We start from the raw sequence: 27,943 nt of genomic DNA, 5'->3' as shown, positions 1-27,943 counted from the left end.
AAAAAAATCACAAACTTTTTAACCAAATTAGTACGTTTAAGATCCCCCTATTTTGAAGACCTATAACTTTTTCATTTTTCCGTATACGCAGCGGTATGAGGGCTCATTTTTTGCGCCGTGATCTGTACTTTTTATTGATACCATATTTGCTTATATAAAACTTTGAATACATTTTTTATTAATTTTTTTGGAATAAAATGTTATAAAAAAGCAGCTATTTTGGACTTTTTTTTTTTACGTTCACGCCGTTCACCGTACGGTATCATTAACATTTTATTTTAATAGTTCAGATATTTACACACGCGGCGATACCAAATATGTATATAAAATATTTTTTTAACACTTTTTGGGGGTGAAATGGGGAAAATGGGGCAATTTACGTTTTTATTGGGGGAGGGGGGTTTTTCACTTTTTTTTTACTTACTTTTTTTACTTTTATTTTTACACTTTAATAGTCCCCATAGGGGACTATTTAAAGCAATCATTCGATTGCTAATCCTGTTCAGTGCTATGTATAGGACATAGCACTGATCAGGGTTATCGGTCATCTTCTGCTCAGGTCTGCGGGAAGGAAGATCAGAGCAGAAGACTCCCGAAAGACAGCGGAGGCAGGTGAGGGGACCTCCGGCTGCCGTGCTGGATGATCGGATTGCCGCTGCAGCACTGCGGGCGATCCGATCATCCAATTAAGTGACCGCGATGCTGTAGATGCCGTGATCTGTATTGATCACGGCATCTGAGGGGTTAATGGCGGACATCCGCGGGATCGCGGATGTCCGCCATTACCGGCGGGTCCCTGGCTGGGATCAACAGCTGGGACCTGCCACGCATGATTCGGGCATAAGCGGTTATGCTTAGGACGTAAATATACGTCCTGGTGCGTTAAGTACCACGTCACCAGGACGTACATTGACGGCGCTCATCGTTAAGGGGTTAAAAATTTATTACAATTTTGTTATAAAAAATAAAAATGTTGTTAAATAAATTTTAAGTGTGCTCCATGTTGGGAGCAGTAGTACCTGCAGTTAAGGACAGATCACAGCGGGTGTCCTGACACCTGCTGCGATCGTCCTGTATAATGTATAGATGCGCGCGGCATGACAACTCTTCTCTGGTCCCCTGAACTGCCATATATATATACCTATTATTCATATTTCCCGCAGGGAGTTGTGATTGGCTGGAACCATCTGGCCAATCACAGCTCTCTGCGGAAAATGTGAATCTGTAATGTGAAGAACTTCACATCGCAGAATACAGTGCAGGGGACCAGAGAAGAGCGGCAGTGCCGCAACAGTTGTCAAGAAAAAAAAGTTTAAAAAAAAAAGTTAAAAACACACACTTTATTAAACACATTATTAAAATACATTACTAATAAAAAGTTTAACAAATTTTTTTTTTTTAAATATATTATTTTTACATTTAAATGGCCCCTTTCAACATTTATTATTGTCGGCTACATATTTAGTTCGCCGCCCGGACACATAACTGAATCCCTATTTAAAAATTTATAAAAATTTTGTTATAAAAAAATATAAATTTCGTTAAATACAATTTTTTCCATCCCTACTGTATCCTTTTATTTTTTATTTTTTTAATGGTACCCTATGAAATTTTATTAAAAAAGGTATCTCCATGCCTGTGTAGAGGCCACCCTGGCTTCCCTGGTTGCAATTCTGTTCTTCCCAGAGGTACAGGTCCCTGACTTAGACCCCTTGGGCATGAGTGGCCGTGTTGTCCCTTCGCAGCCCTTCCCTTATCTCCATGGGGACTCCCTCCTGTTGGCTCCCTACTCTTTATTCTCTCCTCTTGACTTATGCTCGTATCCTCCTCTAGTCTTTGTTCTTTGGGTTTTCTCTCTTTCTCTTCTTATTTTGTCCTTTCTTGATTGTTTGCTGAAAATGGCATTGTGCTGGTGTTTCCTTTTTTTTCTTAGACCCAATTGTTGTGGACGGGCCTTCTACCTAGCTTGCCCCTTGCTGGCTCCCTTACCTGCTGCTTTGGACATATTGTGTCCTCTACACTACTTGCCCTGTCGCTCTTCCCACCACTCTTATTGCCTCTCATACTCCTTCGTTACATAGACACTGTTTTTGTTCTATAAAGTAACATTTTGCTGATTATGCTTTTGTCCTTTTTGGCTTTCCCTGGCCACTGGACCCTTTTCTTGTTTACATCTGATATTGCATATTTTGCATGTATATCTTTCTTTGTTCATGAATAAACTTCTTTTTGAATTTGGAAAAAAAACAATAGGTATTTCCATCCCTTTTTTGGATCGCTAAAGTCCCAAAAAAAAAATAAACCGCCTGCAAAAACGCCAAAGTTAAAACCCACATGACGTTTTTCTTGGTGTTTTTTCATTCTCATAGGCTTCAATTGGAAGAAAATACCAAGATTTTCGCAAAAAAAAAATGCCAAAGTCTATACAAGAGGTTGTTTTGAAAAACTGGCAAGGAGCCAAAAATAGCTGAAAAAAGGCAAAAGGATAAAAAAAAAACGCCAAACTGAAAAACGCCAAGTGGATATGGCATTTTGCATTTCCCTATTGATTTGCAGCTAACATCTGGCCGCAGCATTTTTTCACACAAAAAAAAAAAAACGCCATGCAGACGCCAAAACAAACCAAGTAGAACCCTGCTGCAATAAATCCATAAGCTGTGGAAGAATGTGACTATGTGTAATAACAATTCACGTTCTAGTAGAAAGAAAGAAGTACACGTGGCACTACTGGGGCTTAAATCGCTACGTAGCTGATTATGTTGGAGTCTGCCGACTGATCTTTAGTATAGTCCTATTCAGTGGTGCTCTCTCCAATAGTAACATATCCAATATAATCAAAGAAAGAAAGACGAGGATCACTCACCATCAGGACGGTGCTCAAATATTTATTCCATGTGTATCATGTACAGGGCTTAGTGCTGTGTTAGCAGCAGGACATGAGGCATAAAGGGCACCGTTCAAGGCGATGGTGCCATTTCACGCCGTATAGGCATTTCTTCAGGCCCAGAAGTGACGATATGCCGCAGGTAAAGCCTATATATATATATATATATATATATATATATATATATATATTATAAAACATCCATATATGAAAAAAACATATCCAATCGATAAAATAGGTACAAACATCGTGCACTTAGCTCCATATACGTCATATACTAACAAGTAGCTAGACCTGAGTTATGTTCAGAGGTGAACGCTCATCTCATTACGCTCATTCAGACCTAGCGGTTCTGTGGCGTCAGTACGAGCAATCCAATATGCTTCGTGACGGAGCAAATGTTCATGTCTATCTAAGTTCCTATCTGGAGCTTCTATTCTTTCAATGCCTGCAAATATGACTGCTCTGATGTCTCCTCCGTGATGTTCATGTATATGTACAATAAATCAAGTTGCTGCTTTTCTAGTGCGGACAGACCTTAGATGTTCTTTTAATCTGTCTATTAATCTGCGTTTAGTCTTTCCGATATAATAAAATCTGCTTGGACAAACCAGGCAATATACAATAAATGTACGGTAGTTTTACAGGTAATGAACTGATTGACTGTAACATACTCAGGTCCTAGTCTAAATGTGCGTTTTGCCAAGTTATGTTCACAGGCTGAGCAATTCCTACATTTAACGTTACCTCTCGGTCTGCTTTCCGTTAGCCAGTCTCGGGTTTTCTGTTCTTTCAGTTTTTTTGTATTTTTTATTAAATCTCCAATTGTCTTATTCTTCTTAAACGTAATAACTGGTTTATTAACGGCTACAGATTTCAGTTCTGGGTCTTGCTCAAGCTTAAACCAGTTCTTACGGATAACAGAATTTATTGTTTTATTCATGGGAGTGTTCATGAAGGAAAAGATGAATCTCTCGTGTTTGGGATAAATATTATTTTTATATAGTAAGTCATATCTTGATCTACCCTCTGTTTACTGATAGGCTGTTTCTATAACCCTTTTGGGATATCCCCTCTCTCTTAGACGTAATTTTAACTTGTTTGCTTGCTGTCTATAGGTGTACTGATCTGAATTTATTCTCTTCAGATGGATATGTTGACTGTATGGGATGCTATTTTTTGTACTGTAGTGGTGGGAGCTTTCATAACGTAGGAGAGCATTTTGTGCTGTATATTTACGGTACCCTTCCTTTGCTACAGACCCATTTCTGATTACAATCCTGGTGTCTAAAAAAAATCAATGGTATTACCCCCAAACACATAGGTAAATGTCATATTGATGGTATTGGTCTGATTAAGATATGCAACAAATTGTCCAAACATTTCTTCCTACCCCTCCCAGATGACAATGTCATCGACAAACCGGCATATGTTGGCATATGTACAGGAGACAGGAGTCCCCATTGCCGTACCCTGTCTCTGTCTGTACCAGGAACCACCATAATGGAAGGTGTTATTTTCCAATATGAAGCTAAGTGACTCTTCCACAAACTGGACAAAATCTTCAGATTTGGCTACTCCAAGCAGATATTGACAGATCGCCTGTACACCCGCATCATGTGAGATGGGAAAGGGATCTGGTGTTCACCACCACCAATCCCTTCATCAGGAATATTAAACTATTCCTCCAGTTTGTCTATGACATTATTTTCATCTGGGAGGGGTCGGAAGAAAGGTTGCATTGCATATCTTAATCAGACCAATACCGTCAATATGATAATAATAAATCAGTACACCTATAGACAGCAAGCAAACAAGTTAAAATTACATCTAAGAGAGAGGGGATATCCCAAAAGGGTTATAGAAACAGCCTATCAGTAAACAGAGGGTAGATAAAGATATGACTTGCTATATAAAAAGAATATTTATCCCAAACACGAGAGATTCATCTTTTCCTTCATGAACACTCCCATAAATAAAACAATAAATTCTGTTATCCGTAAGAACTGGTTTAAGCTTGAGCAAGACCCAGAACTGAAATCTGTAGCCGTTAATAAACCAGTTATTACGTTTAAAGGGGTACTCCGCCCCTGGCATATTATCCCCTATCCAAAGGATAGGGGATAAGATGTTAGATCGCCGCGGTCCCACTGCTGGGGACCCCTGGGATCGCCGCTGCGGCACCCCGCTATCATTATTGCACAGAGCGAGTTCGCTCTGTGCGTGATGACGGGCAATACAGGGGCCGGAGCAGCGTGACGTCATGGCTCCGCCCCTCATGACATCACGGCCCGTCCCCGTAATGCAAATCTATGGCAGGGGGCGTGACGACCGCCACGCCCCTTCCCATAGACTTGTATTGACCGGGCGGGCCGTGATGTCACGAGGTTCGGAGCCGTGACGTAACGATGCTCCGGCCCCTGTATTGCCCGTCATTACGTGCAGAGCGATCTCGCTCTGCGCAGTAATGATAGCGGGGTGCCGCAGCGGGGATCCTCGGGGTCCCCAGCAGCGGGACCCCGGCGATCTGACATCTTATCCCCTATCCTTTGGATAGGGGATAAGATGTCTAGGGGCGGAGTACCTCTTTAAGAAGAATAAGACAATTGGAGATTTAATAAAAAATACAAAAAAACTGAAAGAACAGAAAACCCGAGACTGGCTAACGGAAAGCAGACCGAGAGGTAACGTTAAATGTAGGAATTGCTCAGCCTGTGAACATAACTTGGCAAAACGCACATTTAGACTAGGACCTGAGTATGTTACAGTCAATCAGTTCATTACCTGTAAAACTACATTTATTGTATATTGCCTGGTTTGTCCAAGCAGATTTTATTATATCGAAAAGACTAAACGCAGATTAATAGACAGATTAAAAGAACATCTAAGGTCTGTCCGCACTAGAAAAGCAGCAACTTGATTTATTGTACATATACATGAACATCACGGAGGAGACATCAGAGCAGTCATATTTGCAGGCATTGAAAGAATAGAAGCTCCAGATAGGAACTTAGATAGACATGAACATTTGCTCCGTCACGAAGCATATTGGATTGCTCGTACTGACGCCACAGAACCGCTAGGTCTGAATGAGCGTAATGAGATGAGCGTTCACCTCTGAACATAACTCAGGTCTAGCTACTTGTTAGTATATGACGTATATGGAGCTAAGTGCACAATGGTTGTACCTATTTTATCGATTGGATATGTTTTTTTCATATATGTGTTTTACTATATATAGAAGGGCTTTACCTGCGGCAAATCGTCACTCCCGGGCCTGAAGAAATGCCTATACGGTGTGAAACGGCACCATCGCCTTGTTGCTCGCGAATATTCGCAACGCGAATTTTATTCGCGAATATCGCATATTCGCGAATGTAGCACTATATATTCGGAATTACGAATATTCGGTTTTTTTTTCAGGTTTTTTTTCACAGTACACATCACAGTGATCATCCCTCTCTGCTTCCAGCTTGTGTGGTGTAAAGAAGGCTCTAATACTACTGTGTGAGACTGGCGTGCAAATTTTGGCATATGCGAAAATAAAATGCGAATATTACGAATATGCGAATTTAGCGAATACATGAAGAATATTTGTCCATATATTCGCGAAATATCGTGAATTCGAATATAGCCTATGCCGCTCAACACTATTCTCTATGCCTCATGTCCTGCTGCTAACACCGCACCAAGCCCTGTACATGATGCACATGGAATAAAGATTTGAACACAGTCCTGATGGTGAGTGATCCTCATCTTTCTTTGCTTATACAATGATCCCTCAACTTACAATGGCCTCAACATACAATAGTTTCAACATACAATGGTCTTTTCTGGACCATTGTAACTTGAAACCAGACTCAAAATACAATGCTTTGAAATCTGCGAAACGTGGTGGAAGAACCAACCAATCAGAATGGATATTTCACTGGTAAAACCCCTGTGCATGCACTGACTGGTGTCTGGTAGCGCCCCCTACAGTACAGGGAGGTATTACATGTTCTGTACTCTTTACCTGTATTACTGAAGTGTATGCACTGACTGGTGTCTGTAGCGCCCCCTACAGTACAGGGAAATATTACATGTTCTGTACTCTTTACCTGTGCAAGGGTTAGCTTCTCCTTTGGACACCAGGTGAGGGCGACTCCATTTTCCTTTTTTTAGGACATTGCGTGTTCTGTACCGGACCCTGAAGAAGCTCCTGTCCTCTACATAGACCAGTGTTTCCCAAAGAGGTTATCTCCAGCTGTTGCAAAACTACAACTCCCAGCATGCCCGGACAGCCTTTGGCTATCCGGGCATGCTGGGAGTTGTAGTTTTGCAACAGCTGGAGGCACCCTTGTTGGGAAACACTGACATAGACAGTGATTACAGCTTCCAGCAGATCTTTATTACTTTTATATGGAAGGATTTGCTTTATCTATATTAGTTATCTACTTATTTATCTTTAATTCTTAATTTTTCCTATTTTTGGATGACATTTTGGGGCTTCAGAACCAATTACGAGGTTTCCATAGAGTTCTGGTCTCAACATACGATGGTTTCAACATACAATGGTCGTCCCAGAACCAATTAATATTGTAACTTGAGGGACCACTGTATTAAAATTCACATTACAGCTGTGCAAATGTACTGATGTTGAATAATGGCACAACAGTTTATTTCCTTCTTTCCTTGTGGTTGTTCTAAAATTCTAATATAAGTTGTGAATAAGAAATGTGTTTTTCTAAGCCTGGTATGATGCAGGGCAGTTATGTACTGTCAATAAAGAAGCTTTATTAGTACTTTTACTAATTTAAGTAAAATTACAAAAGATTTTAACAACCAATGTTATGAGTAAATATTGCAAAACTTATACATTTTTTTTTTTTTTTTTTTTTTTACAAAGACCCACAAAAATCCTTCAGAATAGCCATCAATCGTGAAGTACAGGTCTAGACATCTGCTGCATGAAATGCTGTGCTGCTGATTATCCCCTAGGGGGTGCACTTTGCAGCATTTATCTTTAAAACATCAGTAAAATTCAGTGGAAGACCCTTATATATTAGTAATGTAGTACAGGGTTGTGTCTAATTCATTTAAAAGCACTACATTTTTAACAAATCTGGAGCATTTAGAAATGTGTGACTTTTTACACCTGATATAAGCAGGCATACATTTGTACCACTTTCTTTGCCAGGGGAAAATAAAAATCAAAGCCAATTTACAGTTTGACTAAGGGGGCGTTCACAAGGCCGTCTGTCCCCGTTTTTTTTTATCCCCGTTTCGGTTCCGTTCTTACAGGCTGTAAACGGATGAAAAACGTTTTTTAAAAATCCCATTCATGTCAATGGGATTTTTTTACAATCTGTTTACATCCGTTTGTACCCGTCTGCGCTCATTTCTGTTTTCTTGACGGCAGAAAAAATGGCACATGCAGTATTTTCTCTTCTGTCAAAAAAACGGAAGAAAAAACGGATGCAGTAAATTTAACATTGAAGTCTATGGAAAATGAATGAGCCTTTAAGGTCATCCGTTTGCATCCGTTTTTTCAATCAATCAGCATGCTCAGAACAAAAAACAAATATTTTTTTTGGTTTATTACCTGAACAATAACGGATCCAAATGGATCCAAACAGATAACATCATTATTGTCCGTTTTTTCTAAAGTCGGTTTTAATTTTTGAGCGGAGAAGAACGGGACGGGTCTAGAGGGCCGTGTGAACGCAGCCTAAGCCTATTATTATCGCCTGTTTACTACTTTAGATTGAGGAGATAGGCGTTGCAAATTTTGGGGAAATGTTTTTGCTATTTTTACCTGTCTAACCTAATATCCACGAAAATTAAGCAGTGGTTACCAAAGACGGGAAAAACATAGTTGCTGTCTACTAAGAACAGCACCATGACTGTACACAGGTTGTGCATGGTATTGTGGCTTAGTACTATTCACTTTAATGATGCTAAGTTACAGTACCAGGCATAACCTGTGGACTGATGTGGGAGTATTTTTTGGGAAAAAGCAGCAACATTCTTTTACTCCTATAAATTAGCCATTCAGAATGTTCTTAGTACATTGGTATGTTTACTGTGTGTACACGGGATAATTTATTATGCCATCACTTACTTCACTTTTCAATGTTTTCATGCAACGCTTGCCACTGCAAAAAAGAAAAATCAGACGTATGTTAAAGACTACCTGTCATGATCTTGTTAAATTTTATAATCCTCCCAGTTCACTGCCCCATCATGATAAACCACCCCCTGCCTTTATTTTTATTATTTTTTAGTTTTCTACCTTGATATTGCTCTTTATTTTCTGGTCTGTCTCAGTCATATTCACGGACTGGGAAGGGGCGTTCCCCATCAGGCTGTGACATAATCTGAAGCCATACAGGGGAGAACTTCCTCCCTCACTCTGCCACAGACAGGCCAGAGCAGTTCAGTGTGAGATGAGCTATGATTGGCTAAGGCTGCACTCACCCCTCAGCACTCCAGACTGTGTTTACTTATTTTGGTCTTCTTCCAGGCCAGCAGGAATCCAAAGTCTGTGCAAGAGATGGGGGGGGGGGGGGGGGGAGGAATGTGCTCTGGACAAGTAGGGAGACACCTAGTGGCAGCTTTTTTAAACACAAATAAAACATAGAAAACGAAAAAAAATTAAACAAAGTACATTAGAAATATTTTTTATTTACCATCAGGAGTGCAATAGCAAAATTAGTTTTAATAACAGTGCCCATTTAAGTGCCAAAAATTTATTTTGCATTACAGCTATGATACGATGAGAAATTATTTATTTAAGTGCAGAAAAATGTGTTGTACAAAGCTCCCCAAAACCACTCTGTGTGAACCAGGTTTTATAGCTGCTTTGTTACAAAAAGAAAAAAAAATAAGGGTTAGTGACAAGACAATATATGGCCTTTAGATTATAATTAATATACAGTATGTTACAAATAAAATAATTCATAGTAATTAATAAATTACTGAATGCAGAATAGCTGTTGGGCCTTTCAGTATTTACTGTATTGTTTGCCCATCATATCATAGTCTGTGAGATCTAGAATTCCAGTCTAAGGGCTTTTATTCAAAAGTATAGTGAAGGAAACATGTGATGAGGGTAAACATTTGGAAGTGTGAATATTGTTTCCCTCTTTATAATGTATTTTTATTTTATGTGATGCTGTTTAGTGAGTTGTTTTTCTGTGAAAAAAAAATGTAATTTGCTGTAAAATCTGTACATTAATTATTATTTGCGTTGCATTTTTTTTTATTGTGGGTAATAGCTGCAGTTTCTGTGCAGTAAAACAACATGGTACTGGGGAATTCCGGTCTTATGCACCATGTTTCTATTTAGAAGTAGCAGGGAAGCCCTGAAGTTGCTGCTTATTGGTGCACATGTGATCATGTGAGCATTGGTGGGTGAGTACCTGTTTCACTCAAAATGGGAAAGGTTACTCCCTAAATGTTTGTTGATGTTGGCTGAACTGAGTGAGGCTGCAGCTGTGCAAGGCTGAAAAAGGCTGAGCATGTGGTAAGTAATTAGAGACTTCTGGAGCAGAAGTGTGGCAGCAAGCAGAAGTTGGTGCTGAGGCACAGGTGCTAAGCATGAGAAGCTACAGTCATGGCCATAAATGTTGGCACCCCTGAAATTTTTCAAGAAAATGCAGTATTTCTCACAGAAAAGGATTGCAGTAACACATGTTTTGCTATACACATGTTTATGCCCTTTGTGTGTTTAAAACTAAACAAAAAAAGGGGGGGGGGGGGGGAAGCAAATTGGACATAATGTCACCAAACTCCAAAATGGTCTGGACAAAATGATTGGCACACTTTCAAAATAGTGGAAAAATAAGATTGTTTCAAGCATGTGATGCTCCTTTAAACTCAGCTGGGGCAAGTAGCAGGTGTGGGCAATATAAAAATTACACCTGAAAACAGATAAAAAGGAGAGAAGTTCACTTAGTCTTTGCATTGTGTGTCTGTGTGTGCCACACTAAGCATGAACAACAGAAAGAGAAGAGAACTGTCTGAGGACTTGAGAACCAAAATTGTGGAAAAATATCAACAATTCCAAGGTTACAAGTCCATCTCCAGAGATCTAGATTTGCCTTTGTCCACAGTGCACAACATTATCAAGAAGTTTCCAACCCATGGCACTGTAGCTAATCTCTCTGGGCATGGACGGAAGAGAAAAATTGATGAAAGGTGTCAATGCAGGATAGTCCGGATGGTGGATAAGCAGCCCCAAACAAGTTCCAAAGATATTCAAGCTGTCCTGCAGGCTCAGGGAGCATCAGTGTCAGCGTGAACTATCCGTCGACATTTCAATTAAATGAAACTCTATGGAGGAGACCCAGGAGGACCCCACTGCTGACACGGAGACATAAAAAAGCAAGACTACATTTTGCCAAAATGAACTTGAGTAAGCCAAAATACTTCTGGGAAAACATCTTGTGGACAGATGAGACCAAGATAGAGCTTTTTGGTAAAGCACATCATTCTACTGTTTACCGAAAACGGAATGAGGCCTACAAAGAAAAGAACACAGTACCTACAGAGAAATATGGTGGAGGTCAATGATGTTTTGGGTTGTTTTGTTGCCTCTGGCACTGGGGGCCTTGAATGTGTACAAGACATCATGAAATCTGAGGATTACCAATGGATTTTGGGTCGCACTGTACAGACCAGTGTCAGAAAGCTGGATTTGCGTCTGAGATCTTGGGTCTTCCAGCAGGACAATGACCCCAAACATATCTCATAGTGCACCCAGAAAAGGATGACAACAAAGCGCTCGAGAGTTCTGAAGTGGCAGCAATGAGTCCAGATCTAAATCCCATTGATCACCTGTGGAGAGATCTTAAAATTGCTGTTGGGAAAAGGCGCCTTCCAATAAGAGACCTGGAGCAGTTTGTAAAGGAAGAGTGGTCCAACATTCCGGCTGAGAGGTGTAAGAAGCTTATTGATGGTTATAGGAAGCCACTGATTTCAGTTATTTTTTTTTTATAAAGGGTGTACAACCAAATATTAAGTTAAGGGTGCCAATAATTTGGTCCAGCCCATTTTTGGAGTTTGGTGACATTATGTCCAATTTGCTTTTTTTCCTCCATTTTTTTATTTAGTTCCAATACACATAAAGGGAATAAACATGTGTATAGCAAAACATGTGTCACTGCAATCCTTTTCTGTGAGAAATACTTCATTTTCTAGAAAAATTTCAGGGGTGCAAACATTTACTGTATGTGCTACAGGCAACTGACCACAAACCTGGGAGGATTCCTGTGTGATCTGTGGATTGTAGAGAATCCACACGATTTCTACCAAGAAAGCACATGGCCAGAAGGCCTTTAAAGTGTACCTGTCCTGTTCCACAACAAAGAAAAAAAAATGTTACTAAGTACCTAATTCTGACCATGTACATCTAATTTTTATGCCTTTATCCTCTATATTTATCATAAAAATATCTCTTTTCATTTCAAGGACCAATCAGGATCAGGGCGATTTTATCCCTGCCCTGTGTATATGAAAACATAAACTTGTAATACCAGTCTGTCCTGATCATGTGACATAATGCTGGGAAAGAAAGAGTTAAGCGCAAAGTTCTCCCGGCTTTTTCTCATTATCTTTTATATCAAACACTTTGATCAGTCGGGGTCTGGAGTTCAGACCCTGATTGATCAAAACTTTTGATATGTCTCTACAAAGTTTTGTTTTTTTCATGACAGTGCCCATTTAACTTACCATCACAAGCCCATAGAAGTCAACAATACCACACCAACCCCTCCCGGACATCTCTTTCAAACACATCTCTACAAGAGAGCATTACATATATTTATGCCATTGTTTTTATCTTCCAATCTGTCTGGAAATAAAAATATATCATTTGGTTCATATAGCCAATGGCTCTAGTTTACTCTTCTACCAGTATTTATACATATTTTCCAATGTTTTCTCATCAGACTTTTCTCCTCTCCATGGGGATCCTCTACAGAAATAACGTTATCACAATGTCCTAACTTCAGTTTGTGCATTTACAGTATCTGTACAATGTAGGACCACGTTGTAATGAAGTGTACTGCCTTTGTTGAGAAGGGTCCGTTTTTAACCCAGTGACCTCAGGTGGGATCAATAGTGGGCAATGCCATATATTACCCTTACAGTTAGGAATTAACCCATCCTTGTCTGAAAAATAATATGAGAACTTCCTTGGCATCAAGCCTGGATTGGTCACATATCTTTTTTAAGATAAAATATGTTTGGCAGAGATCCCAGCAAATACAAATGTTGTGAACGAGACCTCTTCCCAGAGAGCAGAAGGATGACACATGAGGGGTAATTACAGATGGAGGTGAATCCAAGATAGTGTGTCTGAGAAGGTGCAATTCAGATGTGTCATGAAGACCTGCCCTCACTTTGATCTTCTTACATAGATGTACCTTTAAATAGTCGCATACTGTTCCATGACCTGTTGACATAGACAGGCATATCTAGCTGCAACGCCAAGGAGTACATGTATTCCCTGGTGAACATCCCTTAACACCCTATAATTCATGCCAGTCATACATGTAATGCTTTTAGTGGTGTTGGTTACTAGTAAACATCACCATAAGTCTGAAGTTGCTGGTATCTCATGGCAGGTGTTTAGAGGTGAAAGCATAAAACCATCAGGGATTATGTAACCGACACATATATTTAACATGTGGATCAAACAGATGCCATACATTGTAACCTTGTATGCAACAATACAAAATGGAATATGAAAAGGCAGACTGATACAGAAAATGTAGTGCGAAAGATCCACTATTCAAAATTAGTATTTAGGAAGCTACTTGTAACCACTTTTTATTGATGAGGAATACACAGTGAAATAAGAATGAAAAATATGTTGAGTGACCTTTTTCTTTTAAATACATTTCCCCTTGTGCAATGCAAGCCAAACTTTATGGGGGAAATGTACAGGGACTGGCGTTCATACACCAATCTAAAATAGGTATTCCAAGTTAAAATAACTTATCTGCTATCCACAGGATAAGAGATAAATGTCAGATTATGGGGGTCTGTCTGCTAGGACCCCCACAATCTTCAGAGCAGGGCTCAGGTCTTTGTTATGAATGAGGCGGTGAGTTATGCATGTGCGTTGCCATTCCATACAATCTGTATAGGAGTTGACAAATATATTATGCCATGTGCTCCATTGTGATCATTTTTATGCATTTTGCACCATTCCAATTGTTGATTCTACATTACTGCTACATTTTTTTTAAGTGTCAAATCACTGATAGAATAGGGACATTGATGGCCCACACATTCTGTCCCACCCATGGTTTTATGCTTTGACAACTGTTTTTCGTTTTTCCACCTGATCGGAAAGAAACAATTAGTGGGACTGTCACAAGTGTTGTAAAACATTTGTGAGATGTATAGCGCTAAACAACTTGTGGAAAATTTACGAGCTGTTACTAAATATGGGATGGAAAATAAATTGTATCCCATTCAAAAACCCATTAGGCAGCTGTATTTTAGCTACAGTCTAGAGCCATGATTGAAAGCGCTGGACATACAGTTTGTGCTACATATACGTTGTGCTTTGCGTCCCCCTAACAGACTTTGCCTTTGATAAATGTATTCTTTTATTTCAGAATTTATATTTAAGTCCAATAGTTATGTTATGAAATCAATAGAAAGTAGTCTGGCATAGTTTTTCCTTGAGGAAGCCACACTTAAGTGGCGCCGATCTTGATCTTAGTTAGCAATCCCAGCGTGTTCTAAACCATAGTGTTACATAGTTACATATGCCCATATTTGTTCAAATACAAATAATACGTTAGTTAGTGTGGAGTTTATTAACCCCTTAAGGACTCAGGGTTTTTCCGTTTTTGCACTTTCGTTTTTTCCACCTTACCTTTTAAAAATCATAACCCTTTCAATTTTCCACCTAAAAATCCATATTATGGCTTATTTTTTGCGTCGCCAATTCTACTTTGCAGTGACATTAGTCATTTTACCCAAAAATGCACGGCGAAACGGAAAAAAAAATCATTGTGCGACAAAATCGAAAAAAAAACGCCATTTTGTAACTTTTGGGGGCTTTCGTTTCTACGCAGTGCATATTTCAGTAAAAATTACACCTTATCATTATTCTGTAGGTCCATTCGGTTAAAATGATACCCTACTTATATAGGTTTGATTTTGTGGCACTTCTGGAAAAAATCATAACTACATGCAGGAAAATTTATACGTTTAAAAATGTCATCTTCTGACCCCTATAACTTTTTTATTTTTCCACGTATGGGGCGGTATGAGGACTCATTTTTTGCGCCGTGATATGAAGTTTTTATCGGTATGATTTTTGTTTTGATCGGACTTTTTGATCACTTTTTATTCATTTTTTAATGATATAAAAAGTGACCAAAATACGCTTTTTTGGACTTTGGAATTTTTTTGCGCGTACGCCATTGACCGTACGGCTTAATTAATGATATATTTTTATAGTTCGGACATTTACGCACGCGGCGATACCACATATGTTTATTTTTTATTTTTTTTACACTGTTTTATTTTTTTTATGGGAAAAGGGGGGTGATTCAAACTTTTATTAGGGAAGGGGTTAAATGACCTTTATTAACACTTTTTTTTTACTTTTTTTTTGCAGTGTTATAGGTCCCATAGGGACCTATAACACTGCACACACTGATCTCTAATGCTGATCACTGGCGTGCATTAACACGCCTGTGATCAGCATTATCGGCGCTTGACTGCTCCTGCCTGGATCTCAGGCACGGAGCAGTCATTCGTCGATCGGACACTGAGGAGGCAGGTAAGAGCCCTCCCGGTGTCCGATCAGCTGTTCGGGACGCCGCGATTTCACCGCGGCAGTCCCGAACAGCCCGACTGAGCAGCCGGGTCACTTTCACTTTCACTTTAGAAGCGGCGGTCAGCTTTGACCGCCGCTTCTAAAGGGTTAATACCGCACATCGCCGCGATCGGCGATGTGTGGTATTAGCCGCGGGTCCCGGCCGTTGATTAGCGCCGGGACCGACGCGATATGATGCGGGATCGCGGCGCGATCCCGCTTCATATCGCGGGAGCCGGCGCAGGACGTAAATATACGTCCTGCGTCGTTAAGGGGTTAATCAAGCATACTACACTGCTCAAAAAAAATTAAAGGGAACACTAACATAACACATCCTAGATCTGAATGAATGAACTAATCGTATGAAATACTTTCGTCTTTACATAGTTGAATGTGTTGACAACAAAATCACACAAAAATTAACAATGAAAATCAAATTTATCAACCCATGGAGGTCTGGATATGGAGTCACACTCAAAATCAAAGTGGAGAACCCCACTACAGGCTGATCCAACTTTGATGTAACGTCCGTAAAACAAGTCACAATGAGGCTCAGTAGTGTGTGTGGCCTCCACGTGCCCGTATGACCTCCCTACAATGCCTGGGCATGCTCCTGATGAGGTGGAGGATGGTCTCCTGAGGGATGTCCTTCCAGACCTAGACTAAAGCATCCACCAACTCCTGGACAGTCTGTGGTGGATGGAGCGAGACATCCCAGATGTGCTCAATCGGATTCAGGTCTGGGGAACGGGCGGCCAGTCCATAGCATTAATGCCTGCCTCTTGCAGGAAATGCTGACACACTCCAGCCACATGAGGTCTAGCATTGTCTTGCATTACTAGCATTGTGTTGCAGGCAGCAGAACGTTCTCCACAGCATCTCCAGACTCTGTCACGTCTGTCACATGTGCTCAGTATGAACCTGCTTTCATCTGTGAAGAGCACAGGGCACCAGTGGTGAATTTGGTGTTGTCTGGCAAATGCCAAACATCCTGTACGGTGTTGGGCTGTAAGCACAACCCCCACCTGTGGACGTCGGGCCCTCATACCACCCTCATGGAATCTGTTTCTGACCGTTTGAGTGGACACATGCACATTTGTGGCCTGCTGGAGGTCATTTTGCAGGGCTCTGGCAGTTCTCCTCCTGCTCCTCCTTGCACAAAGGTGGAGGTAGCAGTCCTGCTGCTGGGTTGTTGCCCTCCTACGGCCTCCACCACGTCTCCTGATGTACTGGCCTGTCTCCTGGTAGTGCCTCCATGCTCTGGACACTATGCTGACAGACACAGCAAACCTTCTTGCCACAGCTGGCAATGAGTGACCAAAACATCAGCCAAGAAGCATAAGAACTGAGAAGTGGTCTGTGGTCACCACCTGCAGAACCCACTTCTTTATTGGGGGTGTCTTGCTAATTGCCTATAATTTCCACCTTTTGTCTGTTCCATTTGTACAACAGCATGTGAAATTGATTGTCAATCAGTGTTGCTTCCTGAGTGGACAGTGTGATTTCACAGAAGTGTCATTGACTTGGAGTTACATTGTGTTGCTTAAGTGTTCCCTTTATTTTTTTGAGCAGTGTATTATTGCACACTAGGGTTGTGATTTTAATCTTTGTATCAATGTTTTTCCGTTTTTAATAGCACAATAAAAGCTATGTTTTATTGGACTAGGGAATATAGGGTTATTAGTGCCCTTTGGGCACATTGTAGTTTTGTTGCTTGGTACCCAACTTTTATCCAGGAGCAATTTGTAGTTGTTATTCCAACTTGGCTCTGTTAACTTCCATGGCACTGACCTGCAATACCACACACAAACAAGACAATAATGAACAGTTGTGCAATATTTCCACATAGGGGTTTGTTGAATGTATTGAAATCAGACATTTCAGTCAATTTCTAATATAGGAGTTAAAGAAAATTAACATGGAAAAAACACATACATACGGGCACAACCAGCTAGAATATGTAAAATAGTTTTAATAATAACAAGATATAAACAAAGTAAAAAAAAAAATTTTTAAATAAATGCAACCATCGGCACATAACAGTATATGTGGTAACGGATCCATAGAATGGTATGTAAAGAAAGCAAATGGCCAGTCCAAAAAGTATTTAAAAAAACCAAAAGGTATATTGTGCAATTACATTACAAACAACTAAATATAGGTAATTGAAAAAAAGTGAGATTTTACAATAATTCACAAGGATCACACAAACTATAAAAAATACATTACAATATATTCAAAAGAAAATGTTCCTAAGAAAGTAAATTGAAGCTAAGCAATAGCAATGTAATCTCTGATACCCAAAGGAGGCATCGGCTGCACTTCCGGTAAAGAAGAAATTGAGTGTGGCAACTCAGCTGTTACAGTATATATCCAAATAGATAAAATCTTTATTCCAGGTCAGGTATAGAAAAATTTATAAAAAAAACATAAAACAGGGGAAAGACCACACGAAAGCAGCTAACGGACCACCTCAATCTGACTAACAACACAGGTGCAACATATACAATTAGGGGGAGGGACCCAGAAACTTTGAGTACAAATAAAAAAAATACACCTGGTGCTCAATACATATAAAAACACATATATATACAAGCAAATGTAAGTACATGACTAACTACAGAAGTGAGCTAAAATCTAATCCAACGGGTCTCTATTTACAGCATCTATATTTTCCTCTATCGCCTCCATTTTTTTTTATTATGGCCGTATTCTTTCAAGATCTGCAAAATTCATAATTTATGCATCGCCATTGTGACAGTTCTGAATATAGGTTATCAGTATATTCTCCTGTAAGGCTAACCATTCTAAAGCCTTTTGCTCCCTATCGGGTAAATTATTGGTTGCCCTTGGATATAACAGAGAATGGATGTCTCCAATAACGGCTCTTTTAAAAAGGTCAATAGATCCACCTGGAGCTACCGGGGGATTAAACGTTGTGGGGTTACCACCGTAAACGGTGGACTAAGGATAGATTAAACCTTTATTGAAGTATTACTTTGGTCTAAAGATGCCAAAATCAATGCACTGTACTGTACTGCTCTTGTGCAGTGAATTCGCCAGCAGCACTAAAGCCAGGTGGACCCACCACACAAGGGATTTTACCCTCCAGTAATTGAATACAAGATTTATCTGGTTTACTGCAATAAAAATGTTTTATGTTGATCTTTCTCAATGCCTTAAAAAAAATCAATGTCAAATTGTCTTCACTGAATTCTTTTGTTAAAGGGGTACTCCGCCCCTAGACATCTTATCCCCTATCCAAAGGATAGGGGATAAGATGTCAGATCGCCGGGGTCCCGCTGCTGGGGACCCCGGGGATCGCCGCTGCGGCACTGCGCTATCATTACTGCGCAGAGCGAGATCGCTCTGCACGTAATGACGGGCAATACAGGGGCCCGAGCATCGTTACGTCACTGCTCTGCCCCTCATGACGTCACGGACCGCCCCCGTCAATACAAGTCTATGGGAGGGAGCGTGGTGGTCGCCACGCCCCCTGCCATAGACTTGCATTAAGGGGACGGGCCGTGATGTCATGAGGGGCGGAGCCATGACATCACGCTGCTCCGACCCCTGTATCGCCCGTCATTACGCACAGAGCGAACTCGCTCTGTGCAGTAATGATGGCGGGGTGCCGCAGCGGCGATCCCCGGGGTCCCCAGCAGCGGGACCGCAGCGATATAACATCTTATCTCCTATCCTTTGGATAGGGGATAAGATGCCAGGGGCGAAGTACCCCTTTAAAAAGGTCAATAGATCCACCTGGAGCTACCGGGGGATTAAACGTTGTGGGGTTACCACCGTAAACGGAGGACTAAGGATAGATTCAACCTCTATTATAGTATTACTTTGGTCTAAAGTATTACTTTGGTCTAAAGATGCCAAAATAAATGCACTGTACTGCTCTTGTGCAGTGAATTCGCCAGCAGCACTAAAGCCCAGTGGACCCACCACACAAGGGATTTTACCCTCCAGTAATTGAATACAAGATTGATCTTTCTCAATGCCTTAAAAAAATCAGTGTCAAATTGTCTTCACTGAATTCTTTTGTTAAGCCAAAGTTTAAACCCTTTGAAAGCACACTTATGCTGTCTTCTAGTTCACTACATTATTTTCTTTAACATCTTCTGCCAGGTTATCCTGGGGTCTTATTCTCTTCTGACATCGAGCAGACCAGAGAAGATCACTGATAATACTGATCAGTGCTATGTCTATGCATAGCACTGAACAGTATTAGCAATTAAATGATTTAAATGATTTCTATAAATAGTCCCCAGTGGGGACATAAAAAGTGTAAAACGTTAAAGAAAAAAAAAAGTCCATAATTGCTGTGTTTTGGTTATATCACCTTCCAAAAGAAAATAATAAAATGTGATTAAATAGTCACATATAGGCAAACATGGTACAAAAAGTATTTTTATCATATTGATCAACAGAATAAAGAAAACGTCATTTTACAGTAAAGTGTACAGCGTGAAAATGAAACCCTTACACAAATAATAATTTGTCCTCACACAAATAATTTTTGGAGTTTGCTGTACATTTTATGGTAAAATGAGTGATGTCATTACAAAGTACACTTGATCACACACAAAAAAAGCGCTCATATGGGTCTGTGGATGGAAATATAAAAGAGTTATTATTTTAAGAAGGCGAGGAGGAAAAAGCAAAACTGCAAAAATAAAATTGACTCGGTCCTTAAATGGGCACTATTTATGGTAAATAAATCTTTCTAATGTACTTTGTTTAAAAAAAAGTTTTTTTATGTTTTATTTGTGTTTAAAAAGGTGTCTCCCTACTTGTCCAGAGCACATCACCCCCCTCCTCTTGCACAGACTTTGGACTCCTGCTGGCCTGGCAGAAGTCCAAAATCAGGAAATGCAGTGTGTGTATGTAGCCTCAGCCAATCATAGTTCATCTCACACACTGAACTGCTCTGGGCTGTGTAAAGTAAGGCAGGAAGTTCTCCCCTGTATGGCTTCAGATTATGTCACAGCCTGCTGGATAACGCCCCTTCCCTGTCTGTGAATCTGACTGAGACTGAGCAGAAAATACAGAGCAATATCAAGGTAGAAAACTAAGAAATAATAAAAATAAAGGCAGAGGGTGGTTTATCATGATGGGGCAGTGAACTGGGAGGATTATAACATTTAACAAGATCATGATAGGGACTCTTTACAGCCAAAATGGGCTGTGTCCTTAAAGGGGTTAATAGGGTCTCAAAATTCCCAGTATTTGAAAATTAGTTTTCTAAATTAGGACAAACTTACCGAAAATAGAACATAAACATAAGGTAAACTGGATCTGAAGTAAACATATACATTTCACAAGGCAATCATTATGTAATGAAAAAATTAAGTTGAATAAAGGCTTAACCAGGAAAAATTGCTGCCAAATTAAGGAAAAATTATTCAACAATATTCTCCAACTTTAACAGAACATTTTGACTCTGTGAAAATGATGTGGGTGTAATGGTTAGGGAGGATGAGGAAAAAGCCAATCTATTAAATGCTATCTTCTCTACTGTATTTACACAGTGTCAAAAGACATATAACGATATTAGGGATAATGTAAATTCTTATGTCACCTGTTTTAACCCCTTAACGACGCAGGACGTATATATTTACGTCCTGAGCCGGCTCCTGATATGTGAAGCGATCAGCAACAAGGACCAGTGGCTAATACCAGACATCGCAGATCGGGTTGATGTCTGGTATTAACGCTTTAGATTCCACAATCAAAGTTGAATTCAGCATCTAAAACGGGAGAAAACTGTTGCCGGTTAGCTCAGTGAGCTGTTCAGGACCGCCACGGTGAAATCGCGGCTACCCGAGCAGCTAAGAGGACAGCGGGAGGCTTCTTACCTTATTTCCCGCCGTCCGATCATCGCTCTGCTGCTCCATGCCTGAGATCCAGGCTGGAGCAGCAGAGCACAGATCACACTGATCAATGATGTGCCATGGCATAGCATAGATCAGTGTCTGCAATCAAGGTATTGCATGTTATAGTCCCCTATGAGGGCTTTAACATTACAAAAAAAAGTGTGAAAATATTGTTAATAAATTTGATTTAACCCCTTCCCAAATAAAAGTTTGAATCACCCCCCTTTTCCCATAAAAAAATATAACTAAAGATAAAAATAAACATATGCGGTATCGCTGCATGCAGAAATGTTTGTACTATTAAAATATAATGTTAATTAAAACGCATGGTCAATGGCATACACGTAAAAAAAATTCCAAAAGTCCAAAAACGTATTTTTGGTCACTTTGTATACCCTAAAAAAATGTATAAAAAGCTATCAAAAACTCAAAACAAAAATGGTAAAGATAAAAACTTCAGATCACGGCGAAAAAAATGAGCCCTCATACATCCCTGTATATAGAAAAATAAAAAGTTATAGGGGTGTCAGAAGATGACAAATTTACACATACTAATTTTGGTGCATGTAGTTATATTTTTTAAAGTAATAAAATAAAATGAAATCTATATAAGTGAGGTATCCTTGTAACCGTATGGACCTACAGAATAAAGATATGGTGTAATTTTTACAGAAAAGTGCACTGCATAAAATCGGAAGCCCCCAAAATTTGCAAAATGGTGTTTTTTTTTTCAATTTTGCATCACAAATATTTTTTTTCTTGTTTCACCATAAATTTTATGGTGAAATGATTGATGTCATTATAACGTACAATGAGTGGTGCAAAAAATAAGCCCCCATATGGGTCTGTAGGTGCAAAATTTAAAGCGTATGATTTTTAGAAGGTGATGAGGAAAAAAATGCAAAAACGGAAAAACCCTGCGTCCTTAAAGGGGTACTCCGGTGCTTAAACATCTTATCCCCTATCCAAAGGATAAGGGATAAGATGCCTGATCGCGGGAGTTGGGGACACCCACGATCATGAACGCGGCACCCCGTTTGTAATCAGTCCCCGGAGTGTGTTCGCTCCGGGTCTGATTATGGTCAACCGCAGGGCCGGCAGCGTGTGACGTCACGCCTCCGCCCCCGTGTGATGTCGCGCTCCGCCCCTCAATGCAAGCCTACGGGAGGGGGCGTGATAGCTATCACGCCCCCTCCCGTAGGTTTGCATTGAGTGGCAGATAGGGCATAAGGGGATAAGATGTGTTAGCACAGGAGTACCCCTTTAACCCCTTAAATGGCCAGGACCCGTAGCTAGTAGCATGCGGCACTGACCGCGGTGCCGTGCGCTATTAACCCTTTAGACGCGGCGTTCAAAGTTGAAAGCCGCCTCTAAAGTGAAAGTAAACCATTGCTGGTTAGCTCAGCAGCTGGCTATTCGGGATCACCACGGTGAAATCGCGGCATCCCGAACAGCTTACAGGACAGCAGGAGGGTCCCTACCTGCCTCCTTGCTGTCCAATCGCCGAATGACTGCTCAATGCCTGAGATCCAGGCATAAGAAATCAAGCGGCAGAATCATTGATCAATGGTTTCCTATAAGAAATCATTGATCAATGTCAAAGATCAGTGTGTGGGAGCTATAATATTGCAAAAAAAACAGTGATTAAAGATCATTTAAACCTTTCCCTAATAAAATTTTGAATCACCCCCCTTTTCCCATAAAAAAAACAGTGTAAATAAAAATAAAATAAACATATATGGTATCGCCGTGTGTGGAAATGTCCAAATTATAAAAATATATAATTAATTAAACTGCACGGTCAATGGCGTACACGCAAAAAAATTCCTAAGTCCAAAATAGCGTATTTTTGGTCACTTTTTATATAATGAAAAACGTAATAAAAAGTGATCAAAAAGTCCAATCGAAACATAAATGGAAACGCTAAAAACTTCAGATCACGGCGCAAAAAAATAGCTCTCATACCACCCCGTATGCGGAAAAATAAAGTTATAGGGGTCAGAAAATGACAATTTTAAATGTATACATTTTCCTGCATGTAGTTTTTTCCAGAAGTACAACAAAATCAAGCCTAAATAAGTAGGGTATCATTTTAATCGTATGGACCTGCAGAATAAAGATAAGGTGTCATTTTTATCAAAAAATGTACTGCATAGAAACGGAAGCCCCCAAAAGTTACAAAATGGAATTTTTTCTTCAATTTTGTCAAACAATGATTTTTTTTTCCGTTTCACCGTAGATTTTTGGGTAAAATGACTGATATAATTACAAAGTAGAATTGGTGGGCGCAAAAAATAAGCCACAACATGGATTTTTAGGTGGAAAATTGAAAGGGTTATGATTTTTAAAAGGTAAGGAGGAAAAAATTAAAGTGCAAAAACAGAAAACCCTCCGTCCCCTTGGGGTTAAAGGAAAACTGTCACTAACCCTCCCCCTCCCCTTGCACTAACCAGAGGTATTGGCTGGTAGTGTGGGGGACACGGATCAATATGATGTCTACCATGCCCGGATCTGTCCAGCCGTTCGCCTGTTATCTTCATTTTTCAATACAGTGGTCCTTCAACATACGATGGTAATCCGTTCCAAATGAGCCATCGTTTGTTGAAACCATCGTATGTTGAGGGATCAGTGGCTGAGAAAGCAAATTCATTAGTTATGTATTAAATAGTAAAACAATGGCTTAATCTGCCACTGAAAAAGACTTGGAGATATTCGTGGAGAGTAAACGTAATTTTAGCAAACAGAGTCAGGCAACTGCTTCCAAGACAAATAAAATCATAGGGTGCATCAAAAAACACATAGAGGTGTATAACAAGAACATAGTTTTTCCTCTATACAAATCAATAGTCAGGCCACACTTTGGAACAAAATAGCCAAACTAGAGCAGAAGAAGAAAAGGACATCCAAGGTAATTAAGTGAATAGATGGATTGCATTGCCAAGACAGGTTTACGGTCCATTTACACAGACCAATTACTGGGTCAATGAGGGTTCCTAGGAGCTCTTATTTCCAATAATTGGCCCATATAACAGGGACACACAATTTATCGAGCTGTGTAAAGCTCTATAGACGGGCGCCAATCACAGATATCGTCACTCGCTCTCCTGCACCCACCTCATAGGGCCCTTACAGGTGATCTAATTACAGTGTACAAATGGACAATACAGAGATCACTCAGGTGATCCTTTCATATTGAGGCCTGTAACCATGACAAGGGGCATCCTCTACATCTAGTGGAAAGAAAATTCCACCACCATTGGTGGGGCTTCTTTATAAAAGCAATATATAACTATGGAATTATCTGCCAGATGATGTTGTGATGGTTGATTCATTGACCAAGTTAAGTAAGGATTTAATTTTTTAGTTCTTTCTTTTGTTATTTTATAATTTTGGACATATTGATTTCAGTTCTTTGTCAACTTTTCAGAATCAAGACATCACAATGACTACTTGGACCAGAAAATGACAGTGGGGGTAATATTCAAAATGGAGTTTGCATTTATTTGTGTGCAAACTTGGCCATATTGGTTAAAGTGCAACTGTCATGAGGTTTGGGGCATATAACCTAACCACAGTATGTGTATAGTGTGTAACATATGTCTCCAGCCTTACTTGTATTCCACTTATTATGGCTTTTATTATCTCAAAAAACACTTTTATATGCAGCCACTGACAGTCCCTTGTACACCAGCGCTGGGATCGCTGTGTGATTGACACACAGATCCCAGCGCATGCGCCCCTTTTATCTTTCATATGTGAGCGCTGACCGACATTACTTTACAGAGCTAGCACTCTGTCTGAGGCTTCTTTCACACTACAGAATCCTCCGTTTTTAAACATCCGTAGGAAGATCCGTGTGAAAATCAGCTGAAAACAGCAGTAACAAAATCCTATACGTCCGTTAGAAAATCCCATTATAGTCTATGGGATTTTCTAATATCCGTATTAATCCATTATAGTCCGTTATTGATAACGGACGTTAGTTTGTTACGGAAGATAGTTACGGAAGAAATAGTTCATGAACTATTTCTTCCGTAACAAACTAACGTCCGTTATCAATAACGGACTATAACGGATTCATACGGATATTAGAAAATCCCATAGACTATAATGGGGTTTTCTAATGGACGTATAGGATTTTGTTACTGCCGTTTTCAGCTGATTTTCACACGGATCTTCCTACAGATGTTTAAAAACGGAGGATTTTGTAGTGTGAAAGCAGCCTGACACCTCCATGCGCCCAGGCAATAGCAGAGGCTGAGAGCGAGCGCTCTCTGCCTCCAATGAATGCAGAAGCACCCAGCGCGTCTCCAGCACAGAGAGAAATATAAAAGATAAGGGGCACATACGCTGGGACCTGTGTGTCAATCACACAGCGGTCCCAGTGCTGGTGTACAAGTGATAGGCATGGCCGGCCGCAGGGTGTAGTGAACCCCTGGCCACGCCTATCCAACTGTCAGTGACTGCATATAAAAGTGTTTTTTTGAGATAATAAAAGCTGTAATAAGATACAAGTAAGGCTGGAGACATATTTTACACACCATACACATACTGTGGTTAGATTATATGCTCCAAACCTCATGAAACCACTTTGAAAAGGTGGTACAGAACACACAATTTTGCCTTGTTTGCACCTTAATCTCAGAAAATGGGTTGGGCAAAGGGCTTAAATTGTGCCAAATTTTCCCAAAATAAAGCCTTGCCTTAACTGTACCACCCAATAAGTTGTCCAGACTAAGAGTAAACAGGGGTAAGATGTGCCGAATTTTCAAACACCCTGTTAAAATCTGACAAATTGTAAGACTGCCTAATCTAAATTAAAACTAGCAAGTTTTTGAATATCCCTCCCCTAGTATGTTATTATTGTGGTCCAACATTAAACTGCTAAGCTCCTGATTTATACAGATTGTAGACTCAAATGGGAAGATTTATCTATGTAGAGGAAGAGTGAAGCAGTTGGCCAATCAGATTGCTTCTTTCATTTTCAGAGGCCTTTTTAAAATGAAATAGGTAAGCTGATTGTTTGCTATGGGCAACTGCACCTTTCTCTCTCTACACAAGTTTTGATAAATATCCCCAAACGAGATTAAGGTCCATTTTCTCTCTTTGTTTTTTTCTTTACTGATATCAGTGGGATAAGATAAACTGATGTTAAAGGGGTACACTGATGGAAAACAATTTATTTTTAAATCAACTGGTGCCAAAAAGTTAAACAGATTTGTAAATTACTTCTATTTAAAAATCTTAATCCTTCCAGTACTTATCCGCTACTGTATGCTACAGAGGAAGTTTTCTTTCTTTCTGGAGTTCTTTTCTGTCTGACCACAGTGTTCTCTGCTGACACTCTTTTTATTATAAAAATACAAAACTTATCCAATACAACAAAAAACAAGCTTAACCAGCTATAATATAAATCAAAAACAAAACCCTGCCTAACCGGCCAGCCCAGCTTTACAAAGCAAAAAGAAAACAAACAAACAAAAACACACTGACACACATACCAAAAATGAACATAAAAACAGCACAACTTGGCTTAAACATAAACATAAAATTAGCACTACCTGGCTGTAACTCAAACCATCCATACTCGGGGGGGGGGGGTAAAAAATAAAAAATAAATAAATAAATAATAATTATAAAAATAAAGAAATAAATAAATAAAAATAAACAGCACAACTTGGCTTAAACATAAACATAAAATTAGCACTACCCGGCTGTGACTCAAAACCATCCATACTCGGGAAACAAAACAAAAGGGGAAAATAAATAAATAAAAAATATAAAAATTAAAAATATAAATAAATAAACAAAAACACATAACACAACAACTGGTCCGACTGCCATAACTATAATATGAGACAATATAAAACGATGTAGATACAAAACCAAATAGATACAAAATCACTAATAGAAATTAATAAATTATAGTATATAAACATAAATATATGCACCCTATTTACAGAAACCTACAAAAAAAAAAAAAAAAATACAGGAAATCCCTACACTAGAACTGTGCCCTCACCCACACCACCCCTCCTGCACATGGGTCAGAGTCCATACCGTTCCTCTACAGTTTACAAAGTTCTGTCCTTAACTGACCCATGTCAGGTCCCCCAAAAACACGAAAACACACCACCACCCACAAATACACCCTCCCCACCTAGCACTCCACCCAACCAACTTATACACAAACTTATACATACTAACTAACAGACACTGAACCACAACCCACTTTAGGCCCAAGTTTGGTCGCCTGTAAGCCCTTCATGCCATATCAGCTTAAAACAAAACAAAAAAGCTAGCGTGCACATGCATTAGCCCTCCACCAGGAAGAAGGATGGCAGACTTGAT

General features: G+C 39.8%; 1 protein-coding gene and 1 long non-coding RNA gene across 2 annotated transcripts in view; one reads left to right on the top strand and one right to left on the bottom strand.

Moving 5' to 3' along the window:
* LOC130282505 (uncharacterized) overlaps positions 1-27,943 on the bottom strand; it is a 341,939-nt gene that overhangs the window by 168,600 nt on the left and 145,396 nt on the right. The gene's annotated exons all lie outside the window — the stretch shown is intronic.
* RBM20 (RNA binding motif protein 20) overlaps positions 1-27,943 on the top strand; it is a 334,442-nt gene that overhangs the window by 181,187 nt on the left and 125,312 nt on the right. The window lies entirely within an intron of this gene.

The sequence above is a fragment of the Hyla sarda genome, chromosome 7 (genome assembly GCF_029499605.1).
Source record: "Hyla sarda isolate aHylSar1 chromosome 7, aHylSar1.hap1, whole genome shotgun sequence".
NCBI lineage: Eukaryota > Metazoa > Chordata > Amphibia > Anura > Hylidae > Hyla > Hyla sarda.
This window is presented reverse-complemented; position numbering and strand designations above follow the sequence as displayed.